The sequence below is a fragment of the Nicotiana tabacum genome, chromosome 18 (genome assembly GCF_000715075.1).
Source record: "Nicotiana tabacum cultivar K326 chromosome 18, ASM71507v2, whole genome shotgun sequence".
Lineage (NCBI taxonomy): Eukaryota > Viridiplantae > Streptophyta > Magnoliopsida > Solanales > Solanaceae > Nicotiana > Nicotiana tabacum.
Window position 1 is genome coordinate 129441246 of NC_134097.1, and position 16283 is coordinate 129457528.

The following is a 16283-nucleotide window of genomic DNA, read 5'->3' on the forward strand; positions in this document are numbered from 1 at the left end:
TCTATTACCATCGGAACAAAATCTAAAATCCCCCATGATGCCGAGTACTTTCCAATCATTCAGTCCCTAATTCATATTTAGTTTATCTTGTTTACCAGTCCATACTGATTTCTGGTACTCTGGGGATTAACTCTCTCCTCTAGTAGTCACGTTGGAGTCACGAACTTATTTCTCGAAATGAGGATATAACCTTATGGTCTATACTCTTTTGTTGTCTTAAGGACCATCACCTTTCGCCTCTTCCTTCATTTGACTATAGTTTCTGTAACACTCTACCATTTTTATCGATGTATCACACCTTATTCATAAAGCTTCCTTATCTCTCTTCTCATTACTCTACTAATATTTCTGCATATCCCCTTTCTTGTGAAAACTTCAACACGACATTCTTTCACTTTTAGCTCTCCTTACTTCTTTTACTTCTTGAAAGCGTTGTCTTTCACCATAAAGGTGGATAAATATTCTTGCCTTAAGGTTCCTTATCAAGAGGCTTACACTTTTCAGTACGCACATGATCTGCTGAAGACTTCACGGTTGCTCATCATAAGCATGATGCAAAGTCGAGTTCCTCTGACTCAACTCTTCCATATCTATGTTTTTTACCGAACGTCTTTGTGGATGTAGATATCGTCTTATTACGAGTAAAATAGAAGTTAGGAATTTAAATTCTTACAACTGAGCTCTACCACACGATCTAGAGTAAGAAGAAAGAGTGACAGTCCTAAATGCCTCGTAGCCTCCCGCTTATAAGTGTGGTTCATAAAACACCCATAAACAAGACTCTACTAGACACGACTTGTAGACTCCCTAGGACAGAACTGCTCTGATACCACTTTTGTCACGCCCCGAACCTGGGGGACGAGACCGGCACCCGGTGCACCCAATGCCTCACCTATCATTGCGTACCAACTTGCAACTAAGGGATTCTGAACATATGATGTCATACTTTTGGCCATGGGCCACATTGCAAGACGACAACGAATGCTGACTAAATATCAATATAAAACTTGGCCGACAAGGCTATCATATTTATTACAGCTGACAAACCAACCATATATATATATGCAAGGCCTGAAAGCCCAACGTACTGCACTAACTGATAAGATATATCCACAAGCCTCTACTAATGCTGTGATCGGAACAGCTCTCCGACCTACTCATGACATATATACGTATATATACAAGATATACATAAAGTTCTAGACCCGGAAACTCCGAAAGGCATGGAGCTTACCAATCAAGCTGAACTCGGGCAACACTTATTGAAGAGGCCTACTCGTCTATCTGTCTGACCTGCACGCATGAAATGCAGTGCCCCCACAAAAGGGACGTCAGTACAAAATAATGTACTGAGTATGGAAGGCAATATACTGTAGTTGAAACTAAATTGATAATATCATAACTGCAAGTAGCTGGAAGTCAAAGATAATCTGAAGATATGCTTACCTGCTGATACCGACTCAATTCTCTCAATATAGTAAGTAAAATAGATGTCCGGCCCTATAAGGCTCGGTATACATATATATCTGTTCTGCCGTAGTAGGCTCGCTCATAAGCGCTCGGCTATACTAGGCTCTGTATCTCGACCAACTAGGCTCGCTCATATGCGCTCGGCCACAGTAGGATCGTCATATAACTTACCATCTGATCAGAGGTTGCCCAATAGGGACCTGCCCATCGATTATAGCTCGATGGTAATGAAAATACTTTTAATACTGTATATATGTAAACTCTCTACTCTCTTGACTGGAAGAAGGAAATACTCAATTGAATATAAAGTCCCGATAAAGAGAATATTGTAACTTACAATACTAGGAAGATATACGCAATTCGCGAGACTAACAAAATATACGTAAATTTCGGGATATGAATGTAATGACGAGATCATGCCAAATGAAAGAACAACTTAGCCTTAACATACCCGACACGTCAATGTCCTGGACCCTCTCCATCCATTAATTTCCTCAAGGCCAAGTTTCCACTCCATTAAGTTCACCTTCGGTAGAGGATTCATTGAAGCTGGATGAGATGCAACAATAGGAAGCACAACAACATGCAGAACTTGTTTATGAGCTAATGATTGGTGGGTTGTTTTAATTTACCACGAGCTCAATCACTGGAGAAATACTACGTTCAATTATCACAAAATGAAGCACTATCAATACAGTAACTCTTGCTGTTTAACTCACTATCTCATCAAGAACAACATTTTCTAGCAATTGCAGAACAAGCACATCATCACCAATCTGCGATAAACAAGAACAAACAACTCTAACAACTGATTTGAAGGTTCCACGAATTGACTTCCCTTCATGCTTCTTAGTAGGATAGATTTTCTTTGCCAATTTCTTTTGCAGTAATCCTTCTATCAGTTTCTCTTCTTATTGACTGTTAAATTACTAATCAATAAACTAGGGAATCATTCTATTTTTTGTCCAATATCATTATCATTATAAGCAATGTAACATACTGACCATAACATTTGCTCTATTTTTCTAAAAAGGACATGACTCATGTTCTATATTTGCCACGTAATAGTGTGACTTTAATAGTCACTTATTTGGTTTGTGGCATGATGCCACGTTATGGGGTGGGGTGGAATAATTAATCTTATCCAATAATCAATTTAATTAATTAGTTAATGATCCGTTATCCGGTAATTAACCATTTACCCGTATAATTAAAAATTATTCTCACTTACTTAAAATACTACTCACCTTTCACATTCCATATACACCTTACTATTTTAGTCATGTGGTACTTTGTATGGCACTAGTCCATAAATACCGGGTATTTTAGCTCGGGCCGTATTTTACCCCAACATGCCAAATTTTGACAAAAAATTGTTTTCTTCGATATTACTTACCCTCTTACCTTCACGAATTTACTCATCACTTATAATCCTTATAATCCCCAAATAATCTTTTCCTTAGACTGATGTCAATTACCTTACGACAAATTCAACATACATTACTGCAGGGTGCAACATCGTCGTAACTTATTACTGCGAAGTGTAACACCACTGTAATATATTACTGCAGAGGGTGACATCATCGTAACATATTACTGCAGAGCATAACATTGTCATATTATAATACTACGGGATGTAATATTGACGTAATATTGCAGGGTGTAACATAAACCATATTGGCTTATCAAACTTTTGGTATAGATCAAATTTAGATTTTATTTATATCATAGCTAAGGAATGTATTCTTATCTCTTTCATTGGCCACTGTCAATAAAGATATCCTTTATTTATTACCACCTTAATATCATAGGAATATGGATAATTGTGCAGCTCTATAATTCCTTCTTTTTCTCTAAAACTTGATATTATATCTACTTTTGGAAAAGAATCAAATAGAGAAATATTTGTTTGAGCTACTCTACTCTATAAACTTGAATTTACATCTCTTTCACTGAAATGATTTTGTTTGGAATCTTAAAAACCATTTTATAATGTCCTACCTAGCTGATTCAATCCGTTTTGTTTTATTCTATTTTTTTATCTATAAGTAGATTAAGTAGCAATGACGCTATATAGATGGTGACCCCCAACAAATATCAACTTTTCTTGCACGCCACTACTCTTTTTATTTCTTAAAAAAAAGTGCATCCTAAACTAAGATACGAGATGTAACATCTTTTCCCCCTTTAGAACATTCGTTCTCGAATGTTAACTCTTACAGATTTACAAAATTTTTACTAGGGTCTCCTCTGTAAATTAAACTAAAACCCAACCTCTATCTGATGTCTCGACTATTCACAACCTTTTGTACTTGAGTATCTCGTATCTTCTTCACCTTTACATGATGTACCTTTCAATATCGCATCGTGTCTTCTGTTTCTTTCATAACCTTCCTTCCACATTACTCCTTAAAGCTCTACTGTGATACCTGCACCTCTGGTGCATACAAAATCTGGCGAAAGTTTCATACTGGTTTCTTACGACTCAGCTCTATGGCACGATCTGGAAACAAAAGAAGGGTAACATTTTCTAAATGCCCTATAGCCTCTCAATTATAAATGTGGCATGCAACACACCCATAAGTGAGAATCTACTAGGCACGGCTTTGTAGACTCCTTAGGACACGACCCGCTCTGATACCACTTTGTCACGCCCCGAACCTGGGGAGGCATGGCTGGCACCCGGTGCCGTAGTGGCCAGATCGAACTACTATGTAACTCATTCTTTCCTTTTATAAATATCATGGGCTAACATGGCCACAACTCATAATGCATAATTGTAAGTAGACAACATTGTATCACTGAACCATATTTCTTAAAACATGAATACATATAGGCCTTCAAGGCCTCTGACATACTGTACAAAATGAACCTCTGTCTATAAAGTCTCTAAGATTATTCGATATTAAATGGGACAGGGTACCGGCCTACCCATACGTCTGTAGTAAAACTCTGACACGATGACTCATAGACTTGGCTGTACTCCGAATGAGATGGAGTCTTACCGATCATTCGTTGAATGCCAATCTCGTTTACTATGAGGGCTCATCAAACTGATTATCTATACCCGCAGACATGAATGCAGCGTCCCCAAGAAAAGGACGTCAATACAAATAATGTACTGAGTATGTAAGGTAGAACTGAAACATAACAATAAGTTAATATTTATTTAAAGACATATAAGAATCAACCTGTAAGTCTAGATAACTGTGAAAATCTTGAAATACTTATAGTGTTATGCATATGCATATGAATGTGATACCATGCATAGGTATATGCATTCATAACATCATCAAGCCTCTGAGGGCATCCCATCATATCATCTCGGCACTGTGGGCAAATCATCAACGTATGCCAGCTGATCAAGTGGTGGTGTGTATATAACACCGTAACCTTTTCCCATATCCCATATACATATATATACATATATATAGGCGTATATAATGCCATCTGGTCATGGGTCAATGTGCTTGTATAAATGTATGAAATGCATATCGTATACCAACTGATCAAGTGGTGGTGCATATATAACGCCATAAAATTTCCCATATCCCATATACATAGATATATACACGTATATAATGCCATCTGGTCATGGGTCAATGTGCATGTATAAATGCTGCATGTATAAATGCATGAAATGCATATGAAATATATTAATAAAATTTTTCAGTACGTCATAAGGCCATTATGCCTCTGATTAATATCACGAAATAAACTTTATCAAGTTACGTATTTTTTGAAACCCATGAACAGATGATAAAATAATATGATACATGGGGAATCATGAACGTAAGTATTTCTAATATTTCTATGAATAGAGTTATGTATGGAAATTGTGCATTTGCTCGTTTCGTTTGTGTCGTATAGATCATGCCAAAATAAAGAAGGGATAGCCTAACATACTTGAGCCGGTTCTCTGGACAATCCCTTTAACACACGACAATCATGACAAAACATGTGACGGAAAGACCGGAGTAGGAAAAAAATCCGCATGATATTCTTGGAAGAGGTTGCACTGTACTCCTTTAGAGTCGCAAAATTTCACGTTGCTTAAGATTAGTGAGTTGAACAGATTTGCATTACCTTTGCCTCTTTGAATGTACAGTTCCATATTTAAATCCACCGCCACAAAATACAAAATAGTTAGCCACTTTGAATATGAAGTCTACGGTGTCAACATTGGCTTTGCCAAGTCATTAGAACACAAATCCAAGCTCTTGAACATGTCCAGCCAGCTTAGGTTGCCCATCTAATCCATCTAGTCAGGAATAAATCTCATGTGAAGAGTGGTGATAATTTTCACAAGCAGCAAACTGGTGGATTTTTTTTTTCTATTTGAAATTTTCCAACATAATTACTACCTTCAGTAGATTATTTTCTCTTTATTTTCTAATGAAACCTCCGGCAAAGTACCTACTTCTATTGTAATTTTGTGTTGACAACTCTAATATTCTTTAATTTGTTTTACAAGTAGATCTATGTCCGAGTAATCTTGAACAACATTATGGGGATGTCAACAGTGTTATTTGTGTAGTATGCAAAGGACTTAACATGGGAGTATTCACTTGAAGTGTTGACATCTATGGTGGTTTGTGCTGTAACTGGCTTTTTTGCATTTATCCGCGCCACCTATCCGCTATAGACTTGTATCAAAGTTTTCTTGCTTTATTCAGCCTCACTTATACTACTATATATCTTCATTAGTTGATTTTGTATTAGATCTTCTAGTCTCAATGTTATTTAACTCATGAAAGTGTTGATAGCTATGTGACTCTAAAATTGTGTCCACGTCCACCTACTTGGTGATTAGTCATCCTAGCTTCTTACACGTGGATTAATGTCCACACAATTAAAAATTATCCCAAATTACTTAAAATACTAGTTACTTTTAACACACTTTATATACCTCACTATCATGGTCATTTGGTCATATAAAATTAATACATACACTAATATTTCATTAAAACATCCATGTAAAAATACATATATTTTCTTAACTTATAATTTTCCTAACCTCATATAAAGAGTAATTTTTGTACGCTCAATTCTTAAAATGGTAAAAGATAACTTAATTTTTGGTTAATTGTACTTGCAAAAATATAAATATATCATTTTATGTAAGTAAGCTCATTAAATTAATTTTGTAATATGCGTGTCAAAGTTTGCTTAAACCATATTGGCTTATCAAACTTTTGGTATAGATCAAATTTAGATTTTATTTATATCATAACTAAGGAATGTGTTCTTATCTGTTTCATTGGCCACTGTCAATAAAGATATCATTTATTTATTACCACCCTAATATCATAGGAATATGGATAATTGTGGAGCTCTATATTTCCTTCTTTTTCTCTAAAACTTAATATTACATCTACTTTTGGAAAAGAATCAAATAGAGAAATGTTTGTTTGAGCTACTCTACTCTATAAACTTGATATTACATCTCGTTCACTAAAATAATTTTGTTTGGAATCTTAAAAACCATTTTATAATGTCCTACTTAGCTGATCCAATCCGTTTTGTTTTATTCAACGTTTTATCTTTAAGTAGATTAAGTAGCAATGACGCTATACTAATGGTGACCCCCAACAAATATCAACTTTTCTCGCATGCCACTACTATTTTTTTTTCTTATAAAAAGTGCATCCTAATACTAAGGTACGAGATGTAACACCACCATACCAATCAATATATGTCTAAATCATACTGACCATATAGGCAACTCCAGAGTAAGTGGAGTACACCAACACCTTCTGCTGGGCTGATAGCCTACAAGGAGGACTGTCAACCTGTCTATTGGGACCTGCGGGCATGGAACGCAGTTTCCCCAGTCAAAAGGGATGTCAGTACAAATAAAGTACCGAGTATGTAAGGAACAAAAAGTAGTATATAAAAGACATGAAAGAAACATGGAGTAAAGAACTCAACCTATAAGTCTGTATAGCTCTGTGAATCAAGAAACATTTATAATGTCATGAATGTGCATATAAATGTCATATCATGCATAGGTATATGCGTTCATAATATCATCAAGCCTATGAGGGCATCCCATCATATCATCTCGTCCTTTGTGGGCGAAATCATCAACGTATACCAACTGATCAGGTGGTGGTGCATATATAACACCATAACCTTTTTCCATACCCCATATACATATAAGATATGCGTATATAACACCATCTGGTCATGGGTCAATGTACATGTATAAATGAATACAATACATAAGAAGTAAGTCAATAAGATCTCTCGGATGTCATAAGTTCAATATGTCTTGAGTTAATATTATGAAATAAACTTGATCAACTTATGTATTATCTAAGACTCATGAACAAACGATATAATAATAGGACACATGAGGAATCAAGAACATAGGCACCCCTAGTTCTTCTATGAATAGAGTCATTTATGAAAGTTTCGTGTTTGCACGTTTTGTTTGTATCATATGAATCATACCAAAAGGAAAGAAGGGATAGCCTTAACATACCTTAACCCCGTTGAGTCCTTAATACCCTCCAAGAAACTCTTCAAAAAACTTAACTCAATCTACCATAGCATAAGGAGATTCAAAATCAGTGCTGAGTAAAGGCTAAGTCCGCTATTAGCTCGTTCACATAAATTCGGCAGCATCTCCCCTGTAACAAGGGCCTCCTCCAATACCATATACCAACAACAACAATCATAAAAATCCATTAACATATAAATATCAATAACAAGATACCATATAATAACAACAAGTCATAACTACTTCACGACGAGCGGCAAGATCCGATTGAAATCCGTATACGCCACATCACCCCTTACAGACTTCTTACTTTAACTTAATAGTATCATTAACATGATAATGAAGTAATTCATCAATGATTCCAACCTTATACCATATATTTATAACAAAGTAAATAATCCACAACTCCAACTATCCTCAATTAACAACTTTATTCACTAGTTCATGTCTAGTCCATCCATTTAACTTAATCAATATCAAGATAACCTTAAGCACATGCAAGAACACAATATAAATACCTCATACAGTAGCTTCAATTAAAATACAAGTTATATTTAGCTTACAATAACCCTCAATGGCAATACAACACCATAGAAATGACTTGAAGCCAATCTTCACTTCCAATCTCAAGTTTCATATGTTTCTTTCACCAATTCACTTGATAAACATATAGACATGCATAACAACAGAAACCATATCATAATCAAGTTATCTTTCCCATTTTCAAGCCATATATATATATATATATATAGCCTTAAAACAACCCAACAAAAGATAACAACATCTCTTCCTCTTTTAAGTGCTATCTTGTAATCTTTCACTCCAACACCACAACCAACATGTAATTAACCTTAAACACCATAAAAAGGATGTTAAACATACCTTAGTCAGTAGATAAATTTCTAACCCCAATTTTAACTTAGCTCACCATCATCCTTATTCACTTCACAACACCATAGAGGGGTTATTCTTCACCTTTTGCTAACTTTGATATTGGATTATGGTGTATTTTTTTAAAATTTGTTCGGAGCCTTGGGGGAGCTGTTTGGGAGGGCTTGGAGAGTGTGAGGATGTATGGATGATGAAAAATGAGCAAATCTCATCCAAAAAAATAGATAAAAAAAGTGAAGGCCGACCACCGACCAAGTGGGTCCCATAGGGGTTCTTGCGTAGTCTCGTAAAAATGCAAATATATCTCTACATAGATGTAATATTGACAAATAGTTTAATGCGTTAGAAACTAGACTCATATATATTAAATTTTTTAGGTGGATCACCCAATAATTCAAAGTACATTGGGAGAAAATCTCAGCTATATTTGACCGAATTTTCAGCACATTTATTAATGTAACTTGTGATGACCTTTGCCAACTTTTGTTCCACAACTTGCTTGACTTCAAAACGTAATAAACTACTATCATACAACTTAAATAACTCATAAAATAACCTTCTAATCATGTTAAGCACCCTATTCTTATAACAAAAGTACAAGTTATAATATTCCCAACTGTCGACTTTTGACGAGACTTATTTTCTTCAATCAGTTTAGCTTCTAAGACTTCCAACCCTCTTGGTACTTGTTATTCATGATTTTAGATATTTGTAACCTCCATGGTAACATGATTAACTTACTTTATGTACTTTCAAAGATGATCTCATTTCTGAGCTTACATCAATTGACTTACGACGTACTCTCACGCACAAAAATATGGGGTGTAACATTTGTGGACATAATTACCTCAATAACCATCAAAGTTATGCTGAATCGTGGGATGATGCACATTTAGGTAAAGGTTACCTCGATAACGTACGTTTCTACCAACTTCTCGGTGACACAAAGTTATGTCACCAGAAAGTTGTAACGACTCGGTCGGTTATTTTGAGAGTTGTAGCATCGTTCCCCTATTTACTGTTCATTTTATGCTTTATAGTTATTATATGACTTATCGGGTTAGTTGGCTCAGGTTCGAAGATTTTTTAGAATGAATTGAGACACTTAGTATCAAGGTTGAAATCTTAAGTTAAAAAGGTTGATTGGATGTTGACTTATGTGTAAATGACTCAGAATAGAGTTTTGATGGTTTCTTTAGCTCTGTTGGGTGATTTTGAACATAGGAGCGTGTCCGGATTGTGATTTGGAGGACCGTAGTTAAATTAGGCTTGAAATGGAAAAAGTTGGATTTTTGAAAAGTTTGACCGAAAGTGGACTTTGTGATATCGGGGTAGTATTGGAGTTCCGGAAGTTGCAATAGGTTTATGTTGTCATTTGTGACTTGTGTTCAAAATTTGGGATCAATCAGACATGATTTGATAGGTTTCGGCGTCATTTTTAGAAGTTGAAAATTCCTTAGTTCATCAGGCTTGAATCTATGTGCGATCTGTATTTTTGATATTTTTGAGGTGATTTGAGGGCACGACTAAGTTCGTATCTTGTTTTAGGACTTTTTGGTATGTTTGGTTGAGGTCCCGGGTGTCACGCCCCGAACCTGGGGGGTGAGATTGGCACCCGATGCCTCACTTATGCTTGCATACCAACTTACGACTAAGGGACTATGAATATATGATATCATACTTTGGCCATGGGCCACATTGCAAGACAATTACGATTGTTGACGAAATATCAATATAAAGCTGGGGCAACAAGGCCATCGTACTTACTACAGCTGACAAACCAACCAAATATACATACAAGGCCTACAAGCCCATCATGCTACACTAACTGACAAAATATGTCTACAAGCCTATACTGCTGGATATACTTTGATCGGAACAGGGGCCCAACCTACTCATAACGTATATACGTATATACACTAGATGTACATAAAGCTCTAGACCTGGCAACTCCGAAGAGCATGGAACTTACTAATCAAGCTAAACTCGGGCAACACCTAATAAGGAGATCTACCCGCCTGTCTGTCTAAACCTGCACGCATGAAATGCAGTGCCCCTAGAAAAAAGGACGTCCGTACGAAATAATGTACCGAGTATGTAAGGCAATATACAGAAAGCTGAAACTGCACTGATAATATAATAACTGAAAGCAACTAGAAGTCAAAGATAATCTGAAGATATGCTTATCTGTTGATACTAACTCAACTCTCTCAATATAGTAAGTAAAATAGATGCCCGACCCTATAAGGCTCGGTATATATATATAACTGCTCTACCATAGTAGGCTCGCTCATAGGTGCTCGACCATACTAGGCTCTGTATCTCAACCAACTGGGCTCACTCATAGGCGCTCGGCCACAGTAGGCTCGATATATAACTTACCATCTGATCGGAGGTTGCCCAATATGGGCCTGCCCATCGATTATAGCTCGATGGTAATGAAAATTTTGTAATACTGTATATATGAACTCTCTGATCTCTTGACTAGAAGAAGGAAATACTCAATTGAATATGAAGTCCCGATAAGGAGAATACTGTAACTTACGAGACTAGAAAAATATACGTAAATTCCGGGATATGAATTTTTCTTTATGCCTCATTATAAAACTTGTGTAATGACGAGATCATACCAAAATAAATGAAGAGCTTAGATTTAACATATCTGAGTCGATGCTTTTGACAATCCCTCTAACAAGCGTTAATTAAGACAAAACATGTGACGACAAGATTGGAGTAGGAAAAATCTGTATGATATTCCTTGAGAAAGATTGCACCGTATTCCCTTAGAATCGCAAAATTCCGTTGCTATAGCATTGTAAAGGGTCGCATGAATTTTTTTGGAGAATTCCACCTGTAATCTCCGACAAGCATTTCCATTCCCGGTAGAGTTAAGTTATAAATGTTTCCTAACTTCAGAGTGTACGAGATCTGACAAAATAAAACAGTAACATAGTATTGTGACTTGTCGTGTAGACAGTCCCGTCTCGCCACAAAAATGTGACGACTTTAAGAGAACCCATTCATGAGTGCTGAATTTTGCGAAGAGAATAAATTAATGGTGTAAAATCTTGGAAGGCACTATAACAAAGGTATCCATAATTAGTTCTATAAAATCTTGGAGAGTGACCACCAAATCGTGGGCATCATCTAGTAGCTTACATACATCAAAATGACCAGCCATGCTATTGCATCCCCTTAAAATTCCATCCATGCTACTATACTTCTTAATGATTTGTTTCTTCCTATGTAATACAGATGTTGCAATTGCATAAAGCAATATCCAAGAATCCTTACGTGTAACAAGATATGTCTTATGACTCATTTTGCATGTTTTGCCACTTGGCTTAGCTTATGCCATGTGGCAGTCCGAAATAATCCTTATCCACATAATTAAGAATTATCTCAAATTATTTAAGATACTACTTACTTTTAACACACTTTATACATCCTATCATCATGGTCATACATTACCTTATATGGCACTAGTCCAAAAATATCGGGCATTTTAGCTCAGGCCATATTTTATCCCAACATGCCAACTTTGACGAAACCTATTTTCTTTGATTTGCTTACCCTCACACCTTCACTAATTTACTCATTACTTGTTTGAAATATCATAATGCTTATAATCTCAAAATAATCTCATTCCCGAACTTACGTTGATTAACTCATGACGAAACTTAAACGTACAAAAATGCGGGATATAACATCATTTCTCCCATTGGAACATTCGTCCTCGAATGCTGACTGATGTGCTTATTGTTATCATAACCTATAGTTTTTCCGAATACTTTAGTACTTTCCTTGCCATCTAAGCAACCGTTTTGTGAATAATTCCAAAGGTCAGGGCATCCTCCCCTCTAGGCCTCTTTCTCACGCTATGACTTGTGGTCGTAATCCTTCCAACCTCGTAACTATTGCTACCTCCCTTCATGAAGCATGTATGATACTGACCTTGTAAGCCTGCCTATGCAACGTTTTTCTCCTTTTTCCTCCAGCTTTTAGGCAATCTCTAGGCCTTACTTTGTAAACATATACAGAGCTTAATAAGATGTCTCTCTAGGCATCTATATGCATACTGAAGTTTTTTGCTCGGTACTTTGTAGAACTTGCGAATATTGCTAAATCTTATTTCATAGACCTGATTATCCATTTGTATGACTTTACTGCATCTACGTAGGTCACACTATACCATAACTCTTACTTTGATTTATCGTTACTGAGGTCTGCAACCACCTCCAGGTTATTCTCGTTGCTTATCCTTAAGACTGATGGCCTAATCTCATCTCATATTTTGTAACTTTTATATATCCCATGTTGATTCACCTCAATATTGATCTATAATCTACCACTAATAACTTGAAACTTCTTACGTAATCACTAGGGCTGATGTATCATCGAGGAACCTCTAAAATGATTAGACTGATCCACCAAGGGGCGATACCATGCTTCCATAATCGTATTTTATAGCATCCCAATGTGATTTACTTTACATGGATATTTTAATTCCATACAATTCATGAAATCCCCTTCGATTCATTACTCAATCGAAGGCCCAAACGTCATCCTTTATCTATCGCAATTACACCTTTATTTCACTACTAGGGCAGCATTCCATTTCTTCTAAATGCTACTAGTCTTAAACTCCTTTGAGTTTATTCGAACTATACTGAGCTTTCTATAACTTAGAGAAACCATCAGCTTTCTTATTTTCATGAGCTTAATCTCGAGGACTTATCCATTCTTATCTCTTCTTCACTCGCCCTTTCTTATCCTTAATCTTGTCTCCTTAAAGCCTTTTCACTTTACCATACTTTAGCTTGTAACCTATACATATCTATTTATACTAATCGCAACCTTCCTTCAGCTTGCTTACATCATATATTTCCTTGTGTTATTTTGGAACACCAAGCGATACATCACATCGTCTCTAACTCTTCTTTACTCTCTTGAGTAGATCTCTCGGTACCTAAAAACCATAGGCTGGAAAATATGCCACTGATGACACTACTATTATCCTTGGATACTATATACCGATGCTTCTAGCTCTCTATCTGAAGTATGGATTATTCACAATCTTCTGCTTTTGAGTAACTCGTACGTTGTCCACCTTTACCTTACTTACCTTAAAGTCTCGCATCATATCTTCTATTTCTTTCATGACCTTTCTTCCACATAGGTATAATTCACGCCCATAACTTGAACCTCTATTATAATACTTGCACCTCTGGTGCACATAACAATTCAGTGGGAGCTTCATATTGACTTCTTATGAGGCTGGTACCCTTCTAACTAGCTTTATCATAGGACCATTATAGAATATGGCTACTGTACTAACTCTCTTGTACCTACGATATTAAGAGTGATCTTGCAATGTTTTCAATCGCTATGTCCATAATTTTCTGGGTTCAATAATCAAACTCCTACTAACTCTCTTGTACCTACGATATTAAGAGTGATCCTACAATGTTCTCAATAATTATGTCCATAATTTTCTGGGTTCAATAATCAAACTCCCGATTTACTTAGTTGATGTAACTCTTTAGTTTTCTCTTTCTTCTGATCAGGCTTTATGTGGGCTTAAGCTATCTTCTGATCTGTGGCTCCTGGTATTAGTTATTACTTTAGCCTTTCTTGGGCGCTATGGAATATCCACGAAATAATATTCTAACAATTCAATCCTTTGTCTATGACCTAGGCACAATTCTTTCTTTTAACTTATATTGAAGTCTTTTATGGCTGTATGATTGTCAACATATATGTTGCATGGATAATACTCCGAAATCTTAAGTGCGTTCATGACATAACTAACTCTGGATTACTGATCGAATAATTTCTTTCGTTTCTTATCAGCTTTCTTCAAACGTAAGCTATTACCTTTCCTGGTCTTTCTATCCCTTTGTTGCGTGCATACTTAGCTTATCTGAGTTCTCATGCATGCCGAAATTTTCGTGCAACTCACATGATCTTGAATATTACCTTTTGATTTTTTTTCTTTTTTTTCTCTTCTTCCCTTTCATTAGCCTTGATAGGTGTCACTTCCTTATGGAGTGCCTATAGTGTTGTTGTGAGGCTGTTGTTACAAGACCATTTCCTCTTTATTTCACTGTGTTTATGTTGAAGCTTTCTTCCTTATTTTCCTTAACTAGTCTTTCGTTGTAGTATTTAGGGAGAACCCTTGTGACGACCCGACCGGTCATCTTAAGAATTAATCCCTTGATCCCCTATTAACTGATTTTCCCAAGTTTATTTCTGCTATTTCGATTTTTCGGGATGTTTGGTTTTAAGTTTCGGAGAGTTTTGGGACACTTAGTCCCTAAATGAGAGCTTAAGTGTTGGAAAGTTGACCGTAGTTGGAATAGTATGAAGATGGCCTCAGAATGGAAATCCGATGGTTCCGTTAGCTCCGTTGGGTGATTTTGGGGTTAGGAGCGTGTTCGCAGTGTGTTTTGGAGGTCCGTAGCTAATTTAGGCTTGGAATGTCGAAAGTTGAATTTTTGAAGTTTTCGGTCCGATAGTGAAATTTTGATCCGAGGGTCGGAATGGAATTCCGGAAGTTGGAGTAGCTCCGGAGTGTTGAATGTAACGCATGTGCAAAATTTTAGGTCATTCGGAAGAGGTTTGATAACCTTTTGATTGAAAGTGTATTTTGAGAATTTTGGAGTTTTAGCTTGAATCCATGGTTAATTCGAGGTTCCGATGTTATTTTAGGTGTTCTAAGGATTTGGTACAAGTTTGGATAGTTGTTTGTGGCTTGTTGGTGCCTTTTGTTGAGGTCCCAGGGACCTTAGGATGATTTCGAAAGGTTGACGGAAGGATTTTCGAAGTTGAGAGGTTGCAGGTTCAACTGGTATCTGTCATAACTGCATCTGCGGTTTGGGAACCACAGGTGCGGAGCCGAAAAAGCGGTATTATCACCGCAGAAGCGAAAATAAGGAGGAGTAGCAGAGGCCGTAGAAGTGGAAAGATTTACACATCTGCGTAACCGCAGATGCGGTGAGAAGGTCGCAGGTGCGGAATTTGGGATTTTAATGAGTTGTCGCATATGCAACTTTTATTCCGCAAAAGTGGGATTGCAGATGCGGTCCCAGGGCCGCAGGTGCGGAAATCGTGGGCTAGAACATATAAATAGTTGCCTTCGCGAATTTGAGCTATTCTTTCACCATTTTCATCCGGGTTTGAAGCTTTTGAGAGAGATTCTTGAGGAAGGCAAATGGGAATCACTTGGAGGTAACATCCTTGATTTCATAACTCGTTTTTATGTGATTAAAGACCTAATTAGTGGTGAGAAATTTGGGAAAAATGGGTAATTAGGGCTTGAGTTAAAGAGGCCTTTAAATGAGGATTGGAGGGGTTATTTGGACTCCGATTTCAGTGTTCTTGTTATGTATAGACTCGTGAGAGTACGAGGTTTCTA

The 16283-nt window shown here is 36.6% G+C and overlaps 1 long non-coding RNA gene across 2 annotated transcripts; it reads right to left on the bottom strand.

The window, feature by feature from the left end:
* Positions 1 to 1061: 1061 nt before the first annotated feature.
* On the bottom strand, positions 1062 to 2460 carry LOC142172835 (uncharacterized). Of its 2 annotated transcripts, none has more exons than XR_012701801.1 (2): positions 1922 to 2460; positions 1062 to 1293 (listed from the first exon to the last, which is right to left on the bottom strand). It is a non-coding gene; the product is annotated as an uncharacterized LOC142172835 (long non-coding RNA). The 2 variants fall into 2 exon arrangements; XR_012701800.1 differs by having other exon boundaries at positions 1447 to 2460.
* Positions 2461 to 16283: the final 13823 nt, after the last annotated feature.